Source organism: Nannospalax galili, unplaced genomic scaffold (assembly GCF_000622305.1).
Source record: "Nannospalax galili isolate Female #2095 unplaced genomic scaffold, S.galili_v1.0 scaffold383, whole genome shotgun sequence".
In the NCBI taxonomy this organism is placed as follows: Eukaryota; Metazoa; Chordata; class Mammalia; order Rodentia; family Spalacidae; genus Nannospalax; species Nannospalax galili.
The window spans coordinates 3,364,342-3,377,014 of NW_008351346.1; the positions used below are offsets into that span (position 1 = coordinate 3,364,342).

General features: G+C 42.6%; 1 non-coding gene across 1 annotated transcript; it reads right to left on the bottom strand.

The window, feature by feature from the left end:
- Positions 1-282: 282 nt before the first annotated feature.
- LOC115066809 lies at positions 283-416 on the bottom strand. The gene has a single exon (XR_003846251.1). It is a non-coding gene; the product is annotated as a U11 spliceosomal RNA (small nuclear RNA).
- Positions 417-12,673: the final 12,257 nt, after the last annotated feature.

The following is a 12,673-nucleotide window of genomic DNA, read 5'->3' on the forward strand; positions in this document are numbered from 1 at the left end:
AACAGATTATATTTCTATCTTTTTGATAACTATCAAAAATACTTAAAATGCCTATTTAGTTGTAAGTTTTTCTTAGTTGTCTAGTATTTACATGCTTTTTCTGAAGAAGAATTCATCTTAGGAAGAGAATCACCTTCTCTACCAAAGTTACTGACTCTTGTGTATGAGTTTTTCTCATGTGCTTTGGAATTTCTCTTGTTGGCTCACATTGAACGGAGAGTTTCTTTTTCCCTTATTCATGCTGCTCCCTTCTTTCCTCCCCCATCATACACCATTTGTTTTTAGGGCTCTGGGACCAGTGATTGCCAGCTGCCCAAGTACCAAAAAACTATGCTTTTGAGTTCTCTTGTTGTTGATTCAGCACACAGAGTAATTGTGTTACCCTTTGTGTGTCACTCAAGGCAGAAGCTCCCTAATTTCCCTTTTTTTTCCAACACAGCATTCTTTTTGCAGTTACCTCCACCTGTCTTCTTCCATTCATTATGCCTTCCAGCAGCATCTGGATTATTGTCATGAAGGCTAGAAGACAGGGAACTGTGGGAACATCACGAGCAAAGAACTGTGAATATGATGCTAATCATTATCAGCTCAACTGATTGAGAAGCACTGGGAGATTAGTAACTCACACTTAACTAAGGAGGGCATTTCCAGAGAGGACTAATTAAGGGGTGAACACTTGCTCTGAGTGTTGGCAGCACCATCCAATAGACTGTGGGCCCAGATGGAACAAAATGGAAAGGAAGAGGAAGGCCAGTGTCACAGACAGTGTCTCTTTCTGTTTTCTGGCTACTGTGATGTGTCAGTGATATGTCAAGGATGGCCCAAGGGCTCCGAAACTCTGAGCCCAAATAAAAATTTTCTTCCTTAGCTGGTTATGCCAGATATGTTGTCACAGTGATGAGAAATTGACACAATGAACAACTTGAAAATATTTTTTAAAAGTCAGGCATGGTGGCTCCATTTGTAATCCAAGCACTTAGACTCGGGGAGGAGTATCACTGCAAGTTTGAGCCACCCTGGGATCCATAGTGAATTCTAGTCCAGCCTGACTACCCTGGAAGATTCTGTTCCCAAAAAAGAAAATCCAAAAACATTTTTAACATAAGGAAACTATTTGAATTTTTGGTTGAAATCTGAACTTTAAAAGTTGAGAATTAATTCTGTATTACTTCAAGAAGACATATTGAGTATCAGTGTCACCCACGTGCTGACAGACAGGCCTGTCACCTGACATGTTTGTTGGTAAATTTTACCACACCCATGTCCCAGGTCCCAGAGGCTTGGCACTTTCCTTACAGAACTGGTACATTATGTGCCATGTCATCTTCTTGAAGAAGACAAGCATAACTTGTAAATTATAAATTCAAAAACTAAGATGCTCCTCTATTTCTCATCGTTGGTGAGCATTTGTGCATCCTGTCCATACCTGGAGTACTGTTTCCGGAGTGAGAGGAAGTAAATTCAGCATGGAAATGATACAGCCATTGAAGGAAGCACATGGATTTTGACTTTGAACCCTGGTGCTTGTTTTCAAGAGATTTGACCTTGGATATCATGTTTAACCTCTTTGAGCCTTACTTTCCTCATTTGTAATGTGTCAAAGACAACACCTCCCTCATGTGCACTGTTGGGTGAAATGAGATAATACAAGCAATAATGGAGGGTCTGACACAGAGGTAGGCTCAGTAGAGGTAGCTGTTTTTAGTAGCTCAGATCCACACATCTGAAATAATGCACTTGCTTGTAGTGAAACCTGACTTGATCTGATAAGAAGCTGATTATAATCTGTATGTATCCCACTCAGAGTGAATAGTCATTAGTTTCACTAAACAAACATTCCTGTTTTGATTATGACTGCTGACCTTTAGCTTTTCTAAGATCGAAAAAAACTTTGAACCTCAAAGCTCACACAACTCCACACACTCTGGGTGAAGAATCATGAATGGGCATACATATCAACATGTATCAGGATTGGACAAGTTATATATTACTGCTAGAAAGTGGGTGGGTGACTGATGTTTGGAGTCAGGGTGGTGGGAGGACCTAATCTCAGGAGAAATGAAGGCGCTGCATTGGGTGAAGAGGAGACAGAATATCACAGTGGACTACAAAAGAATGTCTCCAGTCAACCAAGATGCTTACAAGTCTGTGACATGCCTAGAGATGAGAGGTCTCCTTTAGAGAGACAAAATAGGGACTTGGCAGGGACAAGGTTCTTGTCAGGGAGATGTGAGAAGAATCAAGCCAGGCCATCTATTTTCTGTAGGTTCAAGTCCTAGCCCTGCATACTCATAGCTTTCTTTGGATAACTTCTATATATACCAGCAAGCAATTACTGCATTTAAAGATGATCTAGAGTTGGGGTCATGGCAAGCCAACCTTCTTCCTTCTTCCCTTCCTTTCTGTCTTCCTTTCCTTTTTTTCTGTTCTTTCCTTCTTCCTTTTCCCCTTCCCTTCCCTTTCCCTTTCCTTCTTTCCTTTCCTTCCCCAGGGTCTCATGCCTCCTAAGCAGATACTTTATCACTGAGCTACACATCCAGCCCTGAAAACCAACATTTCCAAGCTGTGTATCACAAATGTTTCCTTATTCATGTCTTTCTTAAAACAATAAGCTGGAAATGGAGGTGAATTGATGAGCTGGCTGAGTGGGGCTGCCATAAGCAGGGCAATGATGAGGATTGGTTTGCATTTCAAAAAACAAATAGGCCACTGTATGGATTGTAGATGGGTAATGGTAGACAGAAGAAAGGCATCTTATTTTTTACTCTCTTGTAGTACTTAGGGCAGTTTCAGGCAGGTATTTGTTTTAATAATTTCTTCTTAATAATATTTTCCTTCTTCTTAGAATTCCATACATGTATACAATGGACTATAAGCATATCTACCCCATCTCCCACCTCCATATCAGTACAACATGCCACATCCAAACTTCATGTCTTTTTTTTTTTGATAAGATAACCCACTAAATCCAATTAGAGCTGCCCATCTGGGCATAGGTGTGGGGTCATGCACTGGACCATGGGAAACCTACCAGTGACCACATTCTCAAAAAGGAATGTTCATTTCTCCCACAGCAACTATTCACTGCCAGTAGCTCCTCGGTATGGAAATAGGCCTGGAAATAATCTACTCCATCTGAGTCAAGATTTTGGTTGGATTGATCTTGTGCTGGTCTTATGCAGGTAACTATAGCTACTGTGAGATCATGAATATGATAACCAAGTAATGTCCAAAAGACAGCATTTCAAAGCACTGCTCCCCATCTTCTCATCCTTATATTCCTTTTGTCTCCTCTTCCATGATGTTCTCTGAACCTTGGTGGTGTAGTTTATGCTGATGTCCATATAAAGCTGAACACTGAATCTCTTATTCTTAACACTTTGACGAGTTATGCATCTCACCACTGACAGCTGCCCATTACAAAAAGAAGGTTTTCTAAACAGGGTTAAGAGCAGTTCAGCTCTATGGGTATAACCATAAATATTTAGAAGGCAATTGACAGCATGACCATTTAGAAAAATGACAGCAGAATTTACTCTAGGGTCTGTGACCTCCCCAGCAATGGGTCAGTCCCAGGCATGAAAATTTCTCTGGTGGAGCAGGCCTCAAAGCCAATAAAAAAGCAATTCATTATCCCATAACAGTCATTGTGCCAAAAGACACATCTTGCCTGGAAGGTCATTATTGCAACATATAGGGTCCCGTGTTAGGTAAAACCATTGATACCTTTTCACCCCCATCAGTCTGTACAGCACCTTCCAGTGCTATGAAAGGGAAGTTTGAGAATTCAGCTAGAAGGGAAGAAGTTTCTTGGTCAGTTTGAGAATGATTTCTCTGTGTTCTGCAGTCAAAGTGTGTGATATCTACAGCAATAGGATCTCACCATGTAGTTATGGTGGGTAACCAAGGGCAATGACAATAGCCTGTGTTGTTTTGGAGCCCTCTGGTGTTTTCTTAACCAATAACTCATAGGGAGGTATTCTATGCCTTGCACTGCAATTTCATTTAGTAACCTATCTCTTCTTGGAATGACGTTGTCCACCCATGCAGAGTAATTTAATTTGTATTACTAATTTCTTAACAAACACAGTGCCCTTCTTGACACTGCCTCATCCCTGGCACAGAGACTGGAACATTGATAACACAATAAAAGGTAGGTGCTGAAATCAAATTATTCTGTGGGAACAGCAGGGACAGAATACAGGGAGATTCCAAAGGGAAACTATCACAGTGCAAACAACTGTACTGATTGCATGAAACTCTCGCTCCCTTCAACTGTAGGAACAAAGCTAAGAGGAACCCATGGGAATAAGAAGATGTTAAGTATAAGCCACAGGAACCTCTGAAGCATGCAGCAGTGAGGACTTAGCTGGTAGCTCTAGGCTCTGAGTCTAACACAGTATGAGAAGACATTTTTGTTTTCCTCAGAGTCTTTTCATACTTGCTGACTGGGATAGTGGTACCAGGAAGGTGACATGGTGGCATCAGTTGTGTGGAGACTGAGAAGTAGAGTCACTTGGTAGTTGGGAGGGATGTGGAAAACACATAGTGTGAAGGTGCCTTGAGAGAGGGAGTCTCTGGCAGGGGAAGCTTTTCTTGTCTGCCTAGAAGTGATAATTTGCTGGTTGGCAATCACTGTGGTGAAGTAGCTTTATTCCAATTTTTGTTAATGCAGTTTTGTTTTATCTGAAATTCTCCTGCACATTCCTATAAGGTTGAAGGCACAGTTCTTTCCAATTATATTTGTGTTGGAAAGGGCTGTCTCACCCCTGCATCTGTCTCCACAGAAGAGACCACCTTTACTTAAGGGATGGACTCATCCTCTTCTCAGGGTTGCCTGAGATATTATATTTAATTTATTATTAAAATTATTATTGTGTGAGTGTATGTGAATAGTGTGTGTAGGTCAGAGGACAACTTTGTAGAGTTGGCTCTCTCCTTCACCTTTTCATGGGTCCCAGAAATCAAACTCAAGCTGCCAGGCTTTAACTGCTGAGCCGTCTTCCCAGTTCTCATATTTCAGATTCCAGTAACAGCTGGTGCTGATAACAGTGTCTCATCTGTGTTTAATACCACATATCAGACCTTCCGGAGCCCTGGATGTGATACATCTCATTCCTTACAGTGCCCCTTTGTGGTAGGTAGTGCAACTGTTTCCATTTATAGATGAAGAAATGAGGCTTTATAATGTTTAATAACTCAAGGGCACAAGCTGATAAACAGTGAACAAAAGTGCTGATCCTGGTAGATCAGACAAAGCTGGAGCTGCCATCAAAATAGGCAGAGCTCTTACCATGTTCAAAGCACTGTGTCCATGTAATAGGGATTTCAACAGGGCTGTACACACAGTCCTGTCCTCAAAAAACTATAATTGGGATGGGAGGGGGACTGCTTATGAATCAAATGAAATTAGAACATGACAGAAATATAAGAGATTAAACAGTGGAGTGTAATTAGGAAGTTGGATGGAGGAGCCATGGAAACTCAGATGGTCCAGAAGAGTACCATGGAGGAGGGGTGATTAGACTTTGGGAAGCCCAGGCAAGTCCCAGAGTTTAAGAAGATGAAACACCATTCTCTAACGGGAGGTGGTTGACAAGTGGGCATTCTGATACACGTGATCGACTCGGGCAACAGCAAAAAGGGCAGTTCAACTGAAGAAAATTTAATGGGGGAAAATAGCAACAAATTTTTGACTTAGAAATGTGAAAGAGGGACTGGAGAGATGACTCAATGGTTAAAGCACTCGTGTAGAAGACCCACGGTCAAATCCCAGCACCCACATGGCGGCTAACAACTGTTCCAGGGGATCTGGCACCCTCTTCTGTCCTCTGTGGGAATTGCTCAACACAGGTGTACTTATATACATGCAGACATAACACTCATACACATGAAATAAAAAAATAAAAAAATAAAAATTAAAGCAAAAGAAATGTGAAAGACCAGAGACAGAAGAGCTAAGCATTTGCATTTTGTTAAGTAGGTTGTTGAAGATGAGAGCAATGAAGTTTTCCAAATGGTAAGTGGTACCTTATTTTAGGGGGAGTTCTAGGCAGCAACATGGCAGTGAGTTGTTGGGTGAGACCTTTGGGAACTATCCAGGAAGCTGTTGCAAGCTCCAGGGCATGGTGACACTCAGAATCAAAGGCTCCTTTAATTTCAGAATTGTCTGAATGAAAGATGTGGTGGCAACCAAGTGCCCCAGTCTGTGCTATAGCTAAATCACTTATGGTCACTGGCAATGTCTGAAATAGCCAGACAGTTTTAACTTTGGATTTTGTGCATAGGAAATTCATGACTAATTACTTTCCTTATATTCCTCTCCCCCTGCCTAATTAATTTTAGAGACTTTAAACAAGTACTGCCTCTTTTGACCCCACTGCAGGGCAAGCCCATTTTTATAAAAGGGCATTTTTTAATTGAAGTAGTTGTTTATGATCTCTAAAGGAAACCTCTCAATGTATATGCATGCACCTGCCAGTCAGATACTCAGCCCCAGGCTTTCAAAACTCTATGCTCTTAGCTGAAGAGCACTGGGGCCAAGTGGTGGCATTCCACATCCTTCTGTGAGACACACAATTCCCTTTGACAATCTACTTTAATTTGGGGGAGGTCTGTATATTTCCTGGTTTTTATTAATAGCCCAGATTAGAAACATGAAGGATTGAAGAACAGAGACTAAGTAGAAAATATTTTCTCAAAAAGAAAAGAAAGTTATAATCTTAATAGCAATAAACATCAAAGAAATGGTAGCTCTCTAAAGAGATTGAATATTTTAGGAATTAGTTTCCCTTTTCCTTCAAATGCACTGTACATCTGAGTTGTTGAGGCAACCTGGCCTTTGCTTGAGGGACCCTGCTCTACCTGCATCCCTAGTCACCTGAGGAGCAATGTGTAGAATTTGGTACTCACTAGAGATGTTTAGTAACATCCATAGTATGCCCTTAACACCTAGAATGGGAAAGGCAGGACTGGAAGGAGAAATAAGGATGGCTCTGGGAAAAGTTTCTTAGGGTTGGGTTGGGATTTCTTACCCACTTCCCTGTGTTTATGCTGGGATTTTGTCTGATTTGAGCTTGCATAGGACTTGTGCATACAGTCACCATTACTGTGAGTTCATATGAGTAACTGACTGGTTGTCTGGAAGACTCTGCTTCCTTATGGTCATGTACCATCTCTGGCTCTTACAATCTTTCTGCATCCTCTTCTGCAATGATCCTTGAGCCTTGAGAGGCAGAGGTTTGAAATAGCTGTTCTATTTAGGGATAAGTTCTTTGTGAAATCTTGTTCTCTGTGTGTTGACTAATTGCTGGGAGGGGGGAAATCTGTAGGGTTTGGACTTTTGGTGAGTCCATTGGATAGATCCACACTGAAGGACATTGCAGGGCACAAATCATACTCTATAGGCTATATAAGAGAGTTCATAAAATTGGGCGGGGGGCAGTGAGAGGAGGTGTGGAAAGGGGGCATCTAAATGCCATTAAACTATGTTGTATGAAAATCCCAACATATTAATAAAAAAAAAAAGAATGGCTGTGGGGTAACTTTACAGATCCCAGGCTATAAAGACAGAGCTCAGGAAGCTTGTTTGTTGGCAGCTGCTGAGCAAATATAAATTTCAGCTTCTAGTGAACTCCTCAGCTTTAGGGCTTTGGGCCAAAGAGCTCTAAGTTTTCTCATAGCTGCAGATTTGCTTCTGACTCTGAGTAGATTCAAACCCTGCTATTAATCTCTCCCTTCCTTTTCTTCCCACTCAGTTTCCTCCTCTGATTCCACTCACATGACAAAAGGGCCTGTGGGAAGGGATATATGGTTGGAGTTGGCAAACGAATGATCAAAGGACAGCAGAGCTTGAAGCCTTAGAAATGATTTAATCAGCACCCTTTTGATAGTGCCGGAAGGGATTTCCTCAAGGCCCACAGCTGGCTGACAGCATGAGGGCCTGGTTTCTGCACCGCTTTTTCTCCCTTATGTTTCACAGTCACTAAAAGAATGGATGATGCAACTTAGAATGCTCTGTAAACTGTAATTCATAAATATTTATCATCTGTATGAGTGAGTGTATATTGTAAACATGTGTATTGTCAACAAAGGCTCTGCTAGATGCTGAGCACAGAGTAGCTGAGACTTCTGGCTCTAAAAATTTAGGCCTACCAACCTGTCCCCAGCTCTCCTATCAATGAGCTACTTAACTGATCTGAAAGCCCCAGTTTCCTCACCTGTAAAGTGGGACTAACAGTTATATTTCCCTTATGTGGTTCTATGGCTCAGGCCCTGGTGTCGAGGTCTGTTGGATAGCTTCAGTTGACACATCTTGGAAGAAGGTGCCTCAATTGGGGAATACCCTCTATTGGCTTGGCTTGTGGTTATGTCTATGAGGCATTTTCTTGACTCTTGAGTGATATGGGAGGGCCCAGCCCACTGTGGGTGATACCATCATTGGGCAGGAGATTCTGGCTGAGCACAGGCCAGAGGAAGCCTGTAAACAGCATTCCTCAGTAGTCTCTGCCTCCAGATTCCTGCCTCCAGCTTCCTGCCCTGGCTTCCTTCAAGGATGAACTGTGATAGGGATGTGTAAACCAAATAAACCCATTCCTCTCCAAGTAGTTTTTCATCACAGTATTTTATCATAGCAAGAGAGAATCAAACTAACACAACAGGTGATTTTCACAGTGAAGAGCTGAAAATAAATGAAGGAATGAGAACTCACTTGCTTAAAATATTCTTAGATATTACATTTATTTAATAAAAAGTTTATTTCCACCTCAGCATGGTGCTTGACACATAATAGTCTACAGAGATGCTTGTTGGATCTATCCACAGATGAATTAAGTTGCCATTTTTTGTGGATAAGTAAAACACAGCTTGGTTATGTACTGACTGCCTAGAATAGGTATGGTGCAGAGATGCCATAGTAAGCCTACTGGAGGAACCCTGTCAGAGGCTGACCTATTGGGTAGCAAACGGAGCTTCAGAGTTTGTGGGGAGCCAGGAAATGCTAGAAGACACTGCTGTAGGTGGTCAGGGCAGACCAGGATGCAGTGGGAAGGCACCTGTGGAAAGAGATTTTCTGAAAAACAAAATCTGAATTTCCTAGTGTCATGGTGCCACCCGACACTAGGGTATCCCGACACTATCGGGGTCCCTTGCACTATCAGATAAACCATATAACATATCTTTATGTGAATTTTTCATTTTATATCTTGGGTGTGGAAGGGGTAAATGGAAGAACTTACAAAGAAACACACCCGGCACCCAGCTCTGTGAAGCTTGGCCTGCTGTTTCAGATCGCTTCTGTGGCGCCTGCCCATAGTCTCCATTAACTTTTATCCATGCATCTTGGGCCCGCAGTCTTGCCCCAGGTCAGTAAATACCCCCTCTCGCATCCACACGGGTGAGACACCAGGCCATCTTTCTCTCCATGCCCGCTGCCGGGTGCTCGTGGTGGCTCCACGGCTTCCATCCCAAGATGGTGCCAAAAACCCCGCCTCCCGTGGCTACCTCTCCACAGCCAGTTCTCCTCAGCAGGCCCTGCCCCTTGGAGGAAACAAGCGGTTCAGAACACACTCCACCCCTTTCCTCCATTCTTACAATCTTTCCACCAATCTTCCACTAAGGTCCCTGAGCCTTGGGGGGGTGGGGTGACAGATGTAGGGTGATCTCTCTTGTATCATTGTGAGATAGTGACTTCTTGGGCCTCCCCATTATTTGTCTTTAAGCCGTGGCCATTGATCTATCTCAGTGGTGATTTTTGTACTATAAAGGCAAATGGGAGGAAGCAGACACATTTAAACAAACATGAATGTAAATACAAATGCCTAGAAGATATCCCAGTAGGTGTACTATATTCATTAAATAGTATACTTGTGATGGCTTCCCCACTAGGGCAGTAGCCTTTCTTGACACAAGGTGTTGTCCAGGTCTACAGCACCAGATGTGTGTTCCACCCCTAGGAGCGGGCTTTATCCAACTAGAAATTTGTCAGTTGTACATATTATTGCACTTGTAGGCATTGCTTGGCATGTTCATAGTGTGCAGCATGCAGGGTCCATTGTTGAGTAGAATCATAGGGGATCCTTTCTTTCCCAACCATCTGCATAGTGCCTTCCGGCAATATGAATGTCACCCATCCAGTGGCATGGAGTTTTATTTTTCAGCTTAATCTCAGCTCCATCTCCTCTTCTTCTCCCAAGCTCACAACATGCAGTGTCTTCAGCAGCATGGCCTTACCGACATTTCTAGTGTACAGCCGACATTAGTGGCAATAGCCTTGGTGAATTTGAGGACTTCTAGGATCTCTCTCTGACCAACAGCTCATAGGGGGGCGACCCACCCCTGGTACTGTAGATTTTCTTAACAGTTGTATAGTTTGGGAATCTCTGTCTAAATCTTACCCAACCATAAAATTTGCAAGAATCTTACAGCTATCGCTGGTCTTTGCCTCTTCAGGTATCTTTTAAACAGGTTTCACATCTGTAAAACCTCGAAGGAAGGTTATATATCAAATAAATCATAGACAAGATCTCACACAGCATGGAAAGGTTTTATCCATCCGTATTAACTGTTTTCTCCATAGATCCTTGTTAGATACCATAGCATGGGTACGCGGCATTAATTTGGTTAGCTCTTTACCATTTTTAGTTATCCCCTTGGAGTCATTTGCACTTGGGGGATTTTACATGGAGTCTCTTTGCATTCTTTTATTCTTGATACACTTACAGGTGTTGGCTCCAGTTGCCTGATCCTGCACTGGGCTAAGGAGGCAGGGGATTTCACCTGTCCCCACTGTACTTGTTGGTGAGTCAGGCAGGCCCTGGGTCTGCCTCCTGACTGTAGACATATCTGTCATTTCCCCATTGACCACACCAGGTTGCTGGGGGAGAACTTGGAGGGAAAAACTGCTTCCACCCCTAGTATAGCCTTTATCAGAAGAGAAATGCATTTTATTTAATCCTTGGGGATTCTTAACCACCCCTGGGACAGTTTTTAATTCTTTGAATGTCTTTTGTAACTGTCCTTCTGGCTTTAAAGCCTTCCAGAAATGCCTTAGTACTGAATTTTGTTTTCTATTAATTTTTTTCTCTAGGAATTTTGGCTCAACATAAGTCTTGCCACATTTGTCTTTGAGCAACCCAAGTGGACCATTTCTTCAGTCTAGTCTTTTTAGTATCTCTTATAGAGTGTTCTGTTATTTTATGGACATGTTTTACATGCCGGTCAGAATCATTTAGATTTGCCAAGCCTGTCTCATTTTACAAAGATCCTGTCCCATTAAAGGGCTTAGTAAAACCATTAAAGCCTCATATGATTCTTGAGGTCCCAGTTGAATTAAGCTTTCTTTCATATCTCTGGTGAACAGTCTTATCTGGCCCAGTGAACTGGACATCATATATTGCTTTTCCACACCTAGTTCTCTCAGTAATGCCTGCCCCTCCTTTATAGTCCTCCAGCCTTTGCTAATCATGTTAGTCTCCCTTGATGATGACCATGTATCTTTAATACCTTCAACTAGCCACCCCATTAAAGACTGCTCCCCCATGCATTGGCCTAGGTTGAACACTCTATATCGCAAGGACGGATGAATGGTTATATAACTCAGCTGTGAAGCTTCTGAAGGACTTAGACTGATATCATTTGCTCCCATGATCCATACTCTCATAAGCCATGTGGCTAGGGGCTCTCTGATTGCTTGCATGTAAGTTTTTCCTAGTTTTAACAGTTCCAGCATGGAGTATTTCCTAGCTATAGCACTGTTAGCTTTTTTTTTTTTTTCCTTTTGTAGCAATGGTTGAATCTGAGGGGCAGCCTTAGCTACTTTTATTTTTAGGTCATTTTCTTTTTTACTATTATCTGTCTTTTCCTCTGAGTCCTTGGACCTTACACAAGTTAAAGTGTCCTTCTTTTTTTCCTCTCTCAAGCTCTGCAACTGGATCTGCCAGGACCTCCCTAGCCTCTTCAGCTTCCCCTGTCAGGGGCACATCTTTTATTATGCAAAGTGGTCACGCCCCCTCTCTGGGTGCTCCATTTGGCTCCAAAGCAGGTAAAAGTTTTTCTAGCCTCTAGATAACCTTTAACAAATCTTCACATACCTGAAACATACTCCCACATTTACAACATAGCTGTGGCCTTTGCTTCTGCGTGACTGGCCTCTTTTTAGTTACAGATTTTATAATCCATTGTATAACCCATGTGACTATCACTAACCCCATTAAGCTATGGGGTTTGATTGCCTTCTGCCCTGGGTTCCTGGCAGTGCCTCCTGGATTTGGGAATCAGAGCCCAGCTGGCCTGCCACAGAAGCAGCGGGGACAGCAGGGCTTCCCAAAACCCACATCCCCAAGGCTGGTTCATTTATCCAGGCTGGACTATGCTAGTTTGTCACCCGAGGTCTATCTAGGTCTCTTGTACTATCAGACAAACCATATAACATATCTTTATGTGACTTTTTCATTTTATATTTTGGGTATGGAGGGGGTAAATGGAGGAACTTACAAAGCAACACACCCAGCATCCAGCTCTGCTTGGCTCTACCGGCTATTCCAGATCACTTCTGCGGTGCCCGCCCGAAGTCTCCATTAACTTTCATCCACACATCTTGGGCCCGAGGTCTCACCCCAGGTCGGTAAATGCCCCCTCTCCAGTCCATGTGGGTGAGACACCTGGGCCATCTTTC